Raw genomic sequence first — 9,428 nt, 5'->3', positions numbered from 1 at the left:
GCAATCACGATACACTAAATGCTCATTAAACGCTTGAAACACTAAATTCACTAAATACTCACTATACCCCAAACACTCGGTAAACATTCACTAAACACTCACTTAATCCTAAACATAAATTAAACACTAAACACTCACTAAACCCTGAGCACTCATTAAATACTAAATGCTTACCAAACCCTAAATACTTAATAAATACTAAACAATGAATGAACATCCACTCATTAAAAACTCAATAAACACTTACACACTAAACATTTGCTAAACATTAACATTCACAAGACATTCACTGAACGCTCACTCAACATTCGCAAAACATTCAACCGAAAACCTAAACCACTTCAAAGGGTTAATTACTTACAACCCTAAAATTTCAAAAACTTAAGCCAAACTTACAATCACAAGCATTCACCTTAAACGTTCACTTAACATTCACAAAGAAAATTCTCACTAAACCCTAACAATTCGCTAAACACTTACTCATTAAACATTAACGATAGAAAAAATTTACAATCGCACTAATTTTTCATTTCTCTTGCTTTCTTAACATTAATGCTAGGTGATTATTTCTTTGGTCTTAAATTTATTCATAATCTTCTTGAGAGAATGGAAATGTTCGAAATAACTTGGTGTGTAGAGAGATTGTTTAAAAAACAGAGCTCCTCTGTGTCCTTCCTCAGTCAGGTGTATTAAATCTGACGAATTTTACACCACCCGAAAAAAATCGACTATAGTAACAACAATATTCATTCATAAAACTGATAATACAAAAAACAAATATCCAAGATTTTATTAGTATGAAAGTCAGTTGAAACCAAAAGAAGGGGTATCCTCTTTTCGATAAAACAAACCGAGTAGGCTATAGCGCAATTATTATGATCTGTACCCTGGCTATAGCGTATATATTATATATGTATTACTATCTATTTAATGGGTGCGTATTACTCTATTTAACAAATGTTATGTACATAGACATTTTACAGCAATAACTCTAATAATGATAAGAACTTACATGCTACTTTACAGTGCCAGTCTTCCAGCCACCGTTACATTAATTTTCATCTTGTAAACAAAGCTAAAGCGAGTACTATAATTGAAGTCAGTTGCTTCTTTGACAAAATAATAATATGACCGAATTATTATGGGCCTACAGTGACTGTTAATTATATAAAACACATAAATAATTTTTGTGTTAAATAAATACAAAGGATATAGATAGGATAAAAATATTCATTAAATATATCACGATAATGCATAATACGGGTCAATAGTAGCCTTGTATACTAGTCTAGACATTAATCATCAGGGCTTGCCCTTTTCCCCCTGCCCACCTGTTGGGGTGTGTCTGCCAAGGGGAAACCACCCACTAAAATGTCTGTCATTACCACCGCAGTACTTTAGGATGTGCAGTGTAATTGTAGTACAAATTTGACTTGGTATCTCCAACGTTGGATGCAGATCCTGTCTCCCCCTCCCCACTCGTTGTGGGACGTACTGTCAGGGGTAGCCACCCACTAACCAAAATGTCTGTCATTACCACCACAGTATTCTAGGATGTGCAGTGCTATTGTAGTGTAAATTTTACTCGGTATCTCCTAAGTTGGATCTAAATCCAATTAAACCCCCTTTCCAGTGCGTCTGTCAGGGGGGACCCATCCTCCAAATGTCTGTCACTGGTCATTTATTATCAGTAGAGTCTGCAGATATATTATATGTTAGTTGCATCTGGTATCTCATATATTGGATCTAGACCCAAAATCTAACAAGCAATTGGTGGTGCTTGTTAAGTAAGCCACCCATATATTTTCGGCAGACGGTCAGTTTCACAGTTTACAAGTCTACTCCTAAATACCGGTAGGGGTTACAGTCGGTATCTCGATCGTTGTATCTCAATGGTCTGGGCTGCGGGACTATAATTAAAATTCTTTCAGAATCTTTCTTGCTATATTTTGATAATTCAAAATATCTCTCGTGGAATATAGAAAAGCAACGAAAAATCGAGAGAGAGAGAGAGAGAGAGAGGAGAGCATATGAACTGGGTATGGCCTGTGTAGGTAACATAAGGATTCAAGTTTGAAGAAAATGTGGCGTTACCTAGCCTTGGCAGCATCTGTTGTTGTGATGTTAATCTCCAGATGTTGTTCGAAATACGGAGGCATAGTCATCTTGTTTGGTGTGGCTGCCTATTCGCTGGTGAGATTTCTCTTGACTGATGATGGAGCTGAACAGCCCAAGGAAAAGGAACTGAACGAGAGAACTGCGGCCTTGCGAGACACAATCCAGTGTCAGAGAGAGCAGCGCATGAACTTGGACAGGACAATTCTTCAGCTGCATGAAGAGATACAGAAGGCGGGCGGAAGGGAAGAAGCCACTCGTGTAATATCACTCAGGAGGTGTTCTGGCAAGACAGGGCCCACTTGGTTTCTGAAGGTTTCTGAAAAGGGAGAACGATCAAGAGACGAGGGAGAAACGGCAGCTGGAAGACAAGATCCTGGCAGGCAAAAATCAGCAGCTGAAGAAGAACACGAAGGAAATTGGGCCGAGAAACGATGCCCTATGTAATAGGATAAAGAAAGTGAGGGTGCAGTTGACAGAGGCAGACTGCCTGCTTGAGAGGCTGGAGAAACTCCTACAACAGAAGGAGAAAGACCAAAGACGCAGTGCGAATGACGAGACTCATCCAGGAACAAAACGACGCAAGTGAAAAGCGGGAATCCGACTGGAAAGACCTCGAGCTGAGGTTCCAACACCTGCTTAAGGATGTGGAAGATCTCTGGAAGAAAAAGTGTGTACTCCAGTCTCCAGTGTGAAGTTGAGGAGGCGAAACTTAAGAGGAACGAGCTGGCATGCCTTCTAGAGGAACGAAATCGTCGCCTAGAGTCGCTGGAGAGGAAGGCCGGAGTCCAGGGCGAAGGGAACGACCAGCTGGAAGATGAGGTTGGACAGCTGCGAGGAGCGAAGGAGAAATTGGTGAGAGACGTGAAGAACCTCCAGGAGAACTACAGACGCCTGGAGATTCGAGAACCACTGGAAAGTGCAGAAGCTGGTGTCGATCTTCAAGGAATGGGGCGATCAAGAGTGGGCTGGCCTCGCTCAGACGGATGAGATGTGAAAAATTTGAGGAGAGTCTTTGTTATATGGAAAGTTTGATGTTTATTTGTAATAAATTTGCTTTGTTAATCGTTGAAGGAAATTGAACTTGAACGGATATAAATATCTTAAAATTATTTTTTAGAGTCTTATTGATTCCTGGAAGGCCCGTGGGTGAATAACCACTGGTTGCAAACAGCGTAAAAAGACCATATAATATAAAAACAAAGAAAAAATTCGTGGAAGGGAAAGGGAAACAAAAATAGGAGGATTATAGAAACGGTAAGGAAAATGAGAGGATTCGTGGAGGTGCCTGGAGAAAAAGCAGAGGATTCAGAGAAGCGGCAGGAAAATTGAGAGGATTGAGTCTGATTCGTGGAGGTGTAATGAGAAGAAGCAGAGGATTCATAGGTGACCCAGGAAAAATGAGAGAACTGAAAAGGATTCGTGGAGGTGCCAGGGAAAGAAGCAGAGGATTCAGAGAATCCCCTGGAGAATTGTAAAGATTCAGTGGCATATTCCGTCCCGGGACACCCGGCGGGCCTCACCACTCAGCGGGTGTCATGGGACTGGCTGGCGAGGCCTGCCGGGTGTCCTAGGACGGGTGGACGAGGCACAGCGGGTGTCCCGGGACGGGGGGGGGGGCCAGGTCTGCCGTGTGTCTCGAAACACCCGCCGGGCATCGCCTGCCCGTCCCGGGACACTCGCTGGGCCTCGCCTGCCTGTTCCGGGACACCCGTCAAGCGGCTCTTATTACCTCTGTATTCTTATTTCATCATTTTCCAATCTCTCAAGAAACAATATTCCCATAATCCACTCAGCATTTTCATCACTGTTCTCTCAAGCTTTACTTCCTCTTTTCTTCTTAGAGCCTATGTTTCTGTTCCATACATTAACACTGGGGTTATCACTGTGTTATATATCTTGACTTTTAGCTTGATTTGCATTTTCTTATCACATACTACTCTAGCCACCTTTCTCTACTTTCCCCATAAAGCTTTTATCCTACTGTCAACTTTAGCCTCACATCCTCCCTCTTGGCTTAAAGTAGATTGTAAGTATTTAAAATTTTCTGCCTGTTTTACAATCGAGCTGTTTCTTTCTTGTATTACTATTCTGTCTCTATCATCACTACTGCTCAGCAACACCTCACTTTTATTCAAATTCACCTTTAAAATCTACTGACAATAAATTCCTAATAAGGGAGAATAGGCTATGTCTGTACCCCTTTTCATGCTTCAGCCTTGTAGGATACTAGTCCGAGTCATTGTCATTGTACGCCTAACCATCTAGTTTTCCTCCAAGCAGAATCTATTCACCATCGTATCTACCTTTAACCGAGATCTGAAAGTCAATTAAGATTTCTGCTTAATGAACACTTCGTTTTCAACTTGATTTCGACGTTTCAGTATGAGTTGACAGCTTTGCTATTTCCTGTGATAATTTGAAAGAGACATTCACTCTAGTTACGAAGAATCATGGTAGAATGGTATAATGATTCGCTTGTGTGTATGAGTGCGTGTGTTTGTATTTTTGTTCATACTTGTTCCAAACGAACCCGTCTGCAGGTATTCAATTGAAGAATAATTTGAGTAGGGGGACATTTGTTAGCAATTCACTTCAAAATAGGAAAGAAGCAAAAGGCATAACAGATTATGGTCTAAATATTGCATATTAAAGATGTCTATTCTCATACAATATTAATAAATCAGGCTAAATAACTAGTTCAGTTATTTATGAAATAGACCGGGAAGCCTACTTCACTAGTACCACCTTTCATAAAAAGGCAGGACACTGGTCTAGGCCTATACCAAATTGTCTATCGCACGGAAATATTTTTTTTCTCTTATATTTATCATAAGATTTGCACTGCATGGTCTAACAATGAAAGGAATTAGGCCTATACATACTTTATTCATATTCTAGTCCAGGGACTGAGATCCTTCCCAGACGAAATCCGGCAGTTTACTGTCATAAAATCGTTGGTTACCCATCCACACGTGCGATCACCTGTCAGTCGGTCGAAAGAACTTTAGGTAATTTCGTCAGTTCATCAGTTCTGGTGAGTCGACTGACTCCGCCCACAAACTGCCGTCCACACTTACGTTTTAACGTCAATTTCGATGAACTGATAGGGAGACTGACAGGTAAACCTGTGCGTGAATACCCGGTCTAAGAGGAACTTGCACCGATTGCAGTGCAATATCTGTCTCTCGCTCAGCAAGGACTATTTCTAAAGATATCAGTGACTGTTTTTAACGTCATTAAAAAAGATGGATAAGGCAGGATTTTACTTGGTATCTCCATGTTGGATGCAGATCCTGTCCCCCTCACCCTCCCCACTCATTGTGGGGTGTCTGTCAGGGGGTAACTACCCACTAAAATGTCTGTCATTACCACTGCAGTACTTAAGGATGTGCAGTGCAATTGTAGTACAAATTTGACTTGGTATCTCCGATGTTGGATGCAGATCCTGTCTCCCCCTCCCCACTCGTTGTGGGGTGTCTGTCAGGGGGTAACCACCCACTAAAATGTCTGGTAATACCACTGCAGTACTCTAGGATGTGCAGTGCTATTGTAGTACAAATTTTACTTGGTATCTCCTAGGTTGGATCTAGATCCAATTTACCCCTCCTTTTCAGTGCGTCTGTCAGGGGGAACCCAACCTCCAAATGTCTGTCACTGGTCATTTATTATCAGTAGAGTCTGCAGATATATTATATATCTGTTTCATCTGGTATCTCATATATTGGATCTAGACCCAAAATCTAACAAGCAATTATTGGTGATTGTTAATTAAGTAAACCACCCATATATTTTCGGCAGACGGTCAGTTTCACAGTTTACAAGTCTACTCCTAAATACCGGTAGGGGTTACAGTCGGTATCTCGATCGTTGTATCTCAATGGTCTGGGCTGCGGGACTATTTCAGGTACAGACAAATAATTGTATACGCTGACTTTTCGTGTTATTAGTTACAATAACCCCTGGGTATTTGCAAGTAGATTCATCTTTACATATATAATTAGAATTTTATGGACAAGAAAAGCATAGCGGTTTGCAAATGCTATTATTGGTGAAGGTAATACAATTCATACATACAAGTGCATTTGATACTATTTACTGGAAGTGTCAAATAACCTATTACTCCCGCGAACCGTCATTGAAGGCCAATTTATGGGGCAAAGTGAAGTATCCCACAAACACCGTTCTTCTCCATTCTCACCTCAGTTAAAAATTATTGAGGGATACAAGCAACGAATACAGTTCTTGATAGCAGAAGTATTGTCTGTCCTGTCTTGAATAACTGTTCCAGTCAGGGCTGGAGTAATTGTAATTGTAATCTAACTGAAATGTAATCAATTACAGAATTTTGTCATATTGTAATTGTTATTTTAAATGAAATTATGGTAATTCTACTTTAATTAATTACAGAATGATGTAATTTGTAATTTAATTATTATTATAAAATTGAAGTGGTAAGGGTTGTGGGGCTCCATTAGGAGTGATGGGTACCATCACCGGTATTGAATCCCTCGATCCATTTAAACACCTCACTTAAATCTCCCTTCGTTCCACGTCTCTCAAGAGAATGCAAATTAATGAAGCCTTTCGCCCTGTGGTAAGAATTTCTCTGTACTGATTCAAGTGAATCTATCTCCATCCTATAGTAAGGTGACAAGAAGTGAACAGCATAATCCAAGTGTTTCCTAACTAGTGCTTATAAACACTGTCTTAATATGACCTCTGCTCTTCTATCACTTACACTTCTGGAAATAAATGATGAAACCCTATTAGCTCGATTTGCTTCCCTCAATGTACTGCTTCCTGCGCCAAAGACGAGCGTTTACTCTCCCACCCAAATCTCCTGTAATGGTAACTGTAATTGTAATTGAATTTGTTGTTAAGTAATTGTAATTGTAATGTAATTGCTATTTCAAAATGCAATTATAATTGTTATTGTAACTTACATTTTTTGAAAGTAATTGTAATTGTAATTACTTTCTTCAGATGTAATCATTTCAACCCTGGTTCCAGTATGCATGTCCTGTAATGTAAAAAAAAATGTGCCAGAAATCTCAGATGCTTAAAGTCAGTAAAATAAAGTTCAACTTTGATGAACCAAAGTCTTTTCACAATAAAGACACAATTTTCTCCTAAACAGACAAACCACTTTTAAAACCTTTAAACAGAGCCGCCATTCCAGAAAACCAAAGGTACACAGACAAGTACTAACTATGGAAGTGACCCAAGGAAGGACGATATAAAAGGAATGAAGGTCACAACGACCTTATAAAACGTCAAGTGGTCAGAGCTGAAGAGTAAAATGACCAAGGGTCAACTTACCGGGCCTATCAAGTGAAAGCAATGCATAATCTGGCGTTACTGTTAATTGCCAATACTCGGATGGGTTTAGTCTGCTTATTGTATGTCATTGGCTGAGTACCAGTTAAACCAAAATTAAAAGTTTTATCTAAAAAAACAACAGAACGTTAAATCATGAATGTTTAAAGTCATGCATTGGCCAAAAATTTTCATTTAACTGAAAACACTTAATATATGAAAACTAAGTTGCTGCTGAACTTTGGGAAGCAATATTGTTAGAATAATGGTGCAAGGCACTAATAACTTGACAATCTCCCAAAATATTTACATAGATACGTTACTAATTCTGTACAATCTTATTACCAAACTTTAGGTGCTAAACTAATGTTAAAAGGTCTTCATTAAAAACGGCAAAATTCTGGGAAAATATGAGCTGTTAACATTATAAATATGAAACAAAACCATAAAGCTAGGAACGTTAACTTTTAGAACTGACTAGATTGATGCACGTACCACCTGAAAGGAAAAAAAGGAAAAACTGGTTAGTGTTTTGAACCTTCCATGCTTCTGTCCATAGTCATAAGACCTATGGAACAGTGCATGAGACAGACCTCCACCCATACAGGGGCCGGCCCTGAAGGGGTAGAGGTAAAAAAAAAATCTGAAAGTAGTGTTAAGTATTCTCTATAGCATTATATGAATTTGATTGAATAAATTATAGGTTAGTAAAATCTTTACAGAACTCAAGGTAGGTATCAATTTTTTTTCATTAAGGCTTTGCAAAAGTCGCTTAAGACGCGTTCTAATTTCAAGTACGAGTAAATTGCAGATTGAATACTAACCTTCGTGAACCATCAGATCTCCTGATCCTGGAAAATATTAACTATAATAAATGACCCATGGCCTACTAGAATTTATTAATAGTAGAAAATAAACTCAACTACGATTTATACTATACGACAGTTAAAGGTCTATACAATAAGGATTAGAAACTAAAAACAATGAAGTGTCCATTGTTCACGGATAGGCAAGTTTATGGCATTCACATTATTATAATAATAATTCTCACAGTAAAATAGTACTAGGGAAAACTGGACATAAAATTTGTAAATATAAGTACTAAATATTTCAATATAATAAAGCACAAGTTGTAAACTGAAAAAAATTAAGGTAAAAACATTAACAATAATACAACTATTACAGCAAGCCATGGTTTTAACAAAACGGATCCAAGAATTTTTACGATAAAGGGAAATAACTAATGAAGTAAAGGGGCTTCTTGAAAAGATCTTTTGATGAATCTGCTTTGCATGACTTCTCGGTTCTTGGATGACTTGGCTTCTATGTATCGTAAAATTTTAACAAATAACTTTTATCAATAATTTACCAAAGAAAAAAGTGATATTTATTTGGTGTAGTAAGTAAATCCAGGGTATGGGAAGCAAACCCATGACATGTCATTTGTTGATTTTCCCAACTTTCATCTACTAAATTGTTCCCTTTCCATAAAATTCTTTAGTATGGTGTAAGTAACCAACGGTGAAGCTCGTGTGTGTGGCGAAGGTGTTGGAGGCCTCTCTCGCGTTTCTTTACAGAAAAGAAGAGGTTTTCGCCCTTGGTGATTATACCTCTTATAGTAAGCAAAGTATTAATAGTGTCTCCACGTAATACCCGGCGTGTAAGCCGGAGAGTGTAGTGCAATTGAAGATATACTAATATTCTTTCTGCTCCAATCAGTGCCTTGGAATTCTTTCAAATCACAGATACTCGAGGCCTATTGGTCCTGGGAAATGGGTAAAAGAATGCATTGTATGTGTTAGTGCTTGACCCTTCCTCTACCACAAAAATGTTATCCGACCAACCTCCAACCATTGCGCAAGTGACCCTGGCACCTACCGGTGCTTGTGCCCCACACACAAGTTCCGTACTCGCGAACAATTGTCTTTGCTTTATACAATACCAATCGAACCGTTCCGACGTCGAGTCCGCTATACAATCTGTCAGTGACGTCT

General features: G+C 39.0%; 1 long non-coding RNA gene across 1 annotated transcript; it reads right to left on the bottom strand.

Moving 5' to 3' along the window:
• Positions 1-6,146: 6,146 nt before the first annotated feature.
• Positions 6,147-7,140, bottom strand: LOC135221489 (uncharacterized). Its single transcript, XR_010315979.1, has 2 exons — positions 7,062-7,140; positions 6,147-6,958 (listed from the first exon to the last, which is right to left on the bottom strand). It is a non-coding gene; the product is annotated as an uncharacterized LOC135221489 (long non-coding RNA).
• Between the last annotated feature and the right edge of the window lie 2,288 nt (positions 7,141-9,428).

Source organism: Macrobrachium nipponense, chromosome 2 (assembly GCF_015104395.2).
Source record: "Macrobrachium nipponense isolate FS-2020 chromosome 2, ASM1510439v2, whole genome shotgun sequence".
Lineage (NCBI taxonomy): Eukaryota > Metazoa > Arthropoda > Malacostraca > Decapoda > Palaemonidae > Macrobrachium > Macrobrachium nipponense.
The sequence above is the reverse complement of the archived record's forward strand: the minus strand, read 5'-3'. Positions and strand labels throughout refer to the sequence as shown.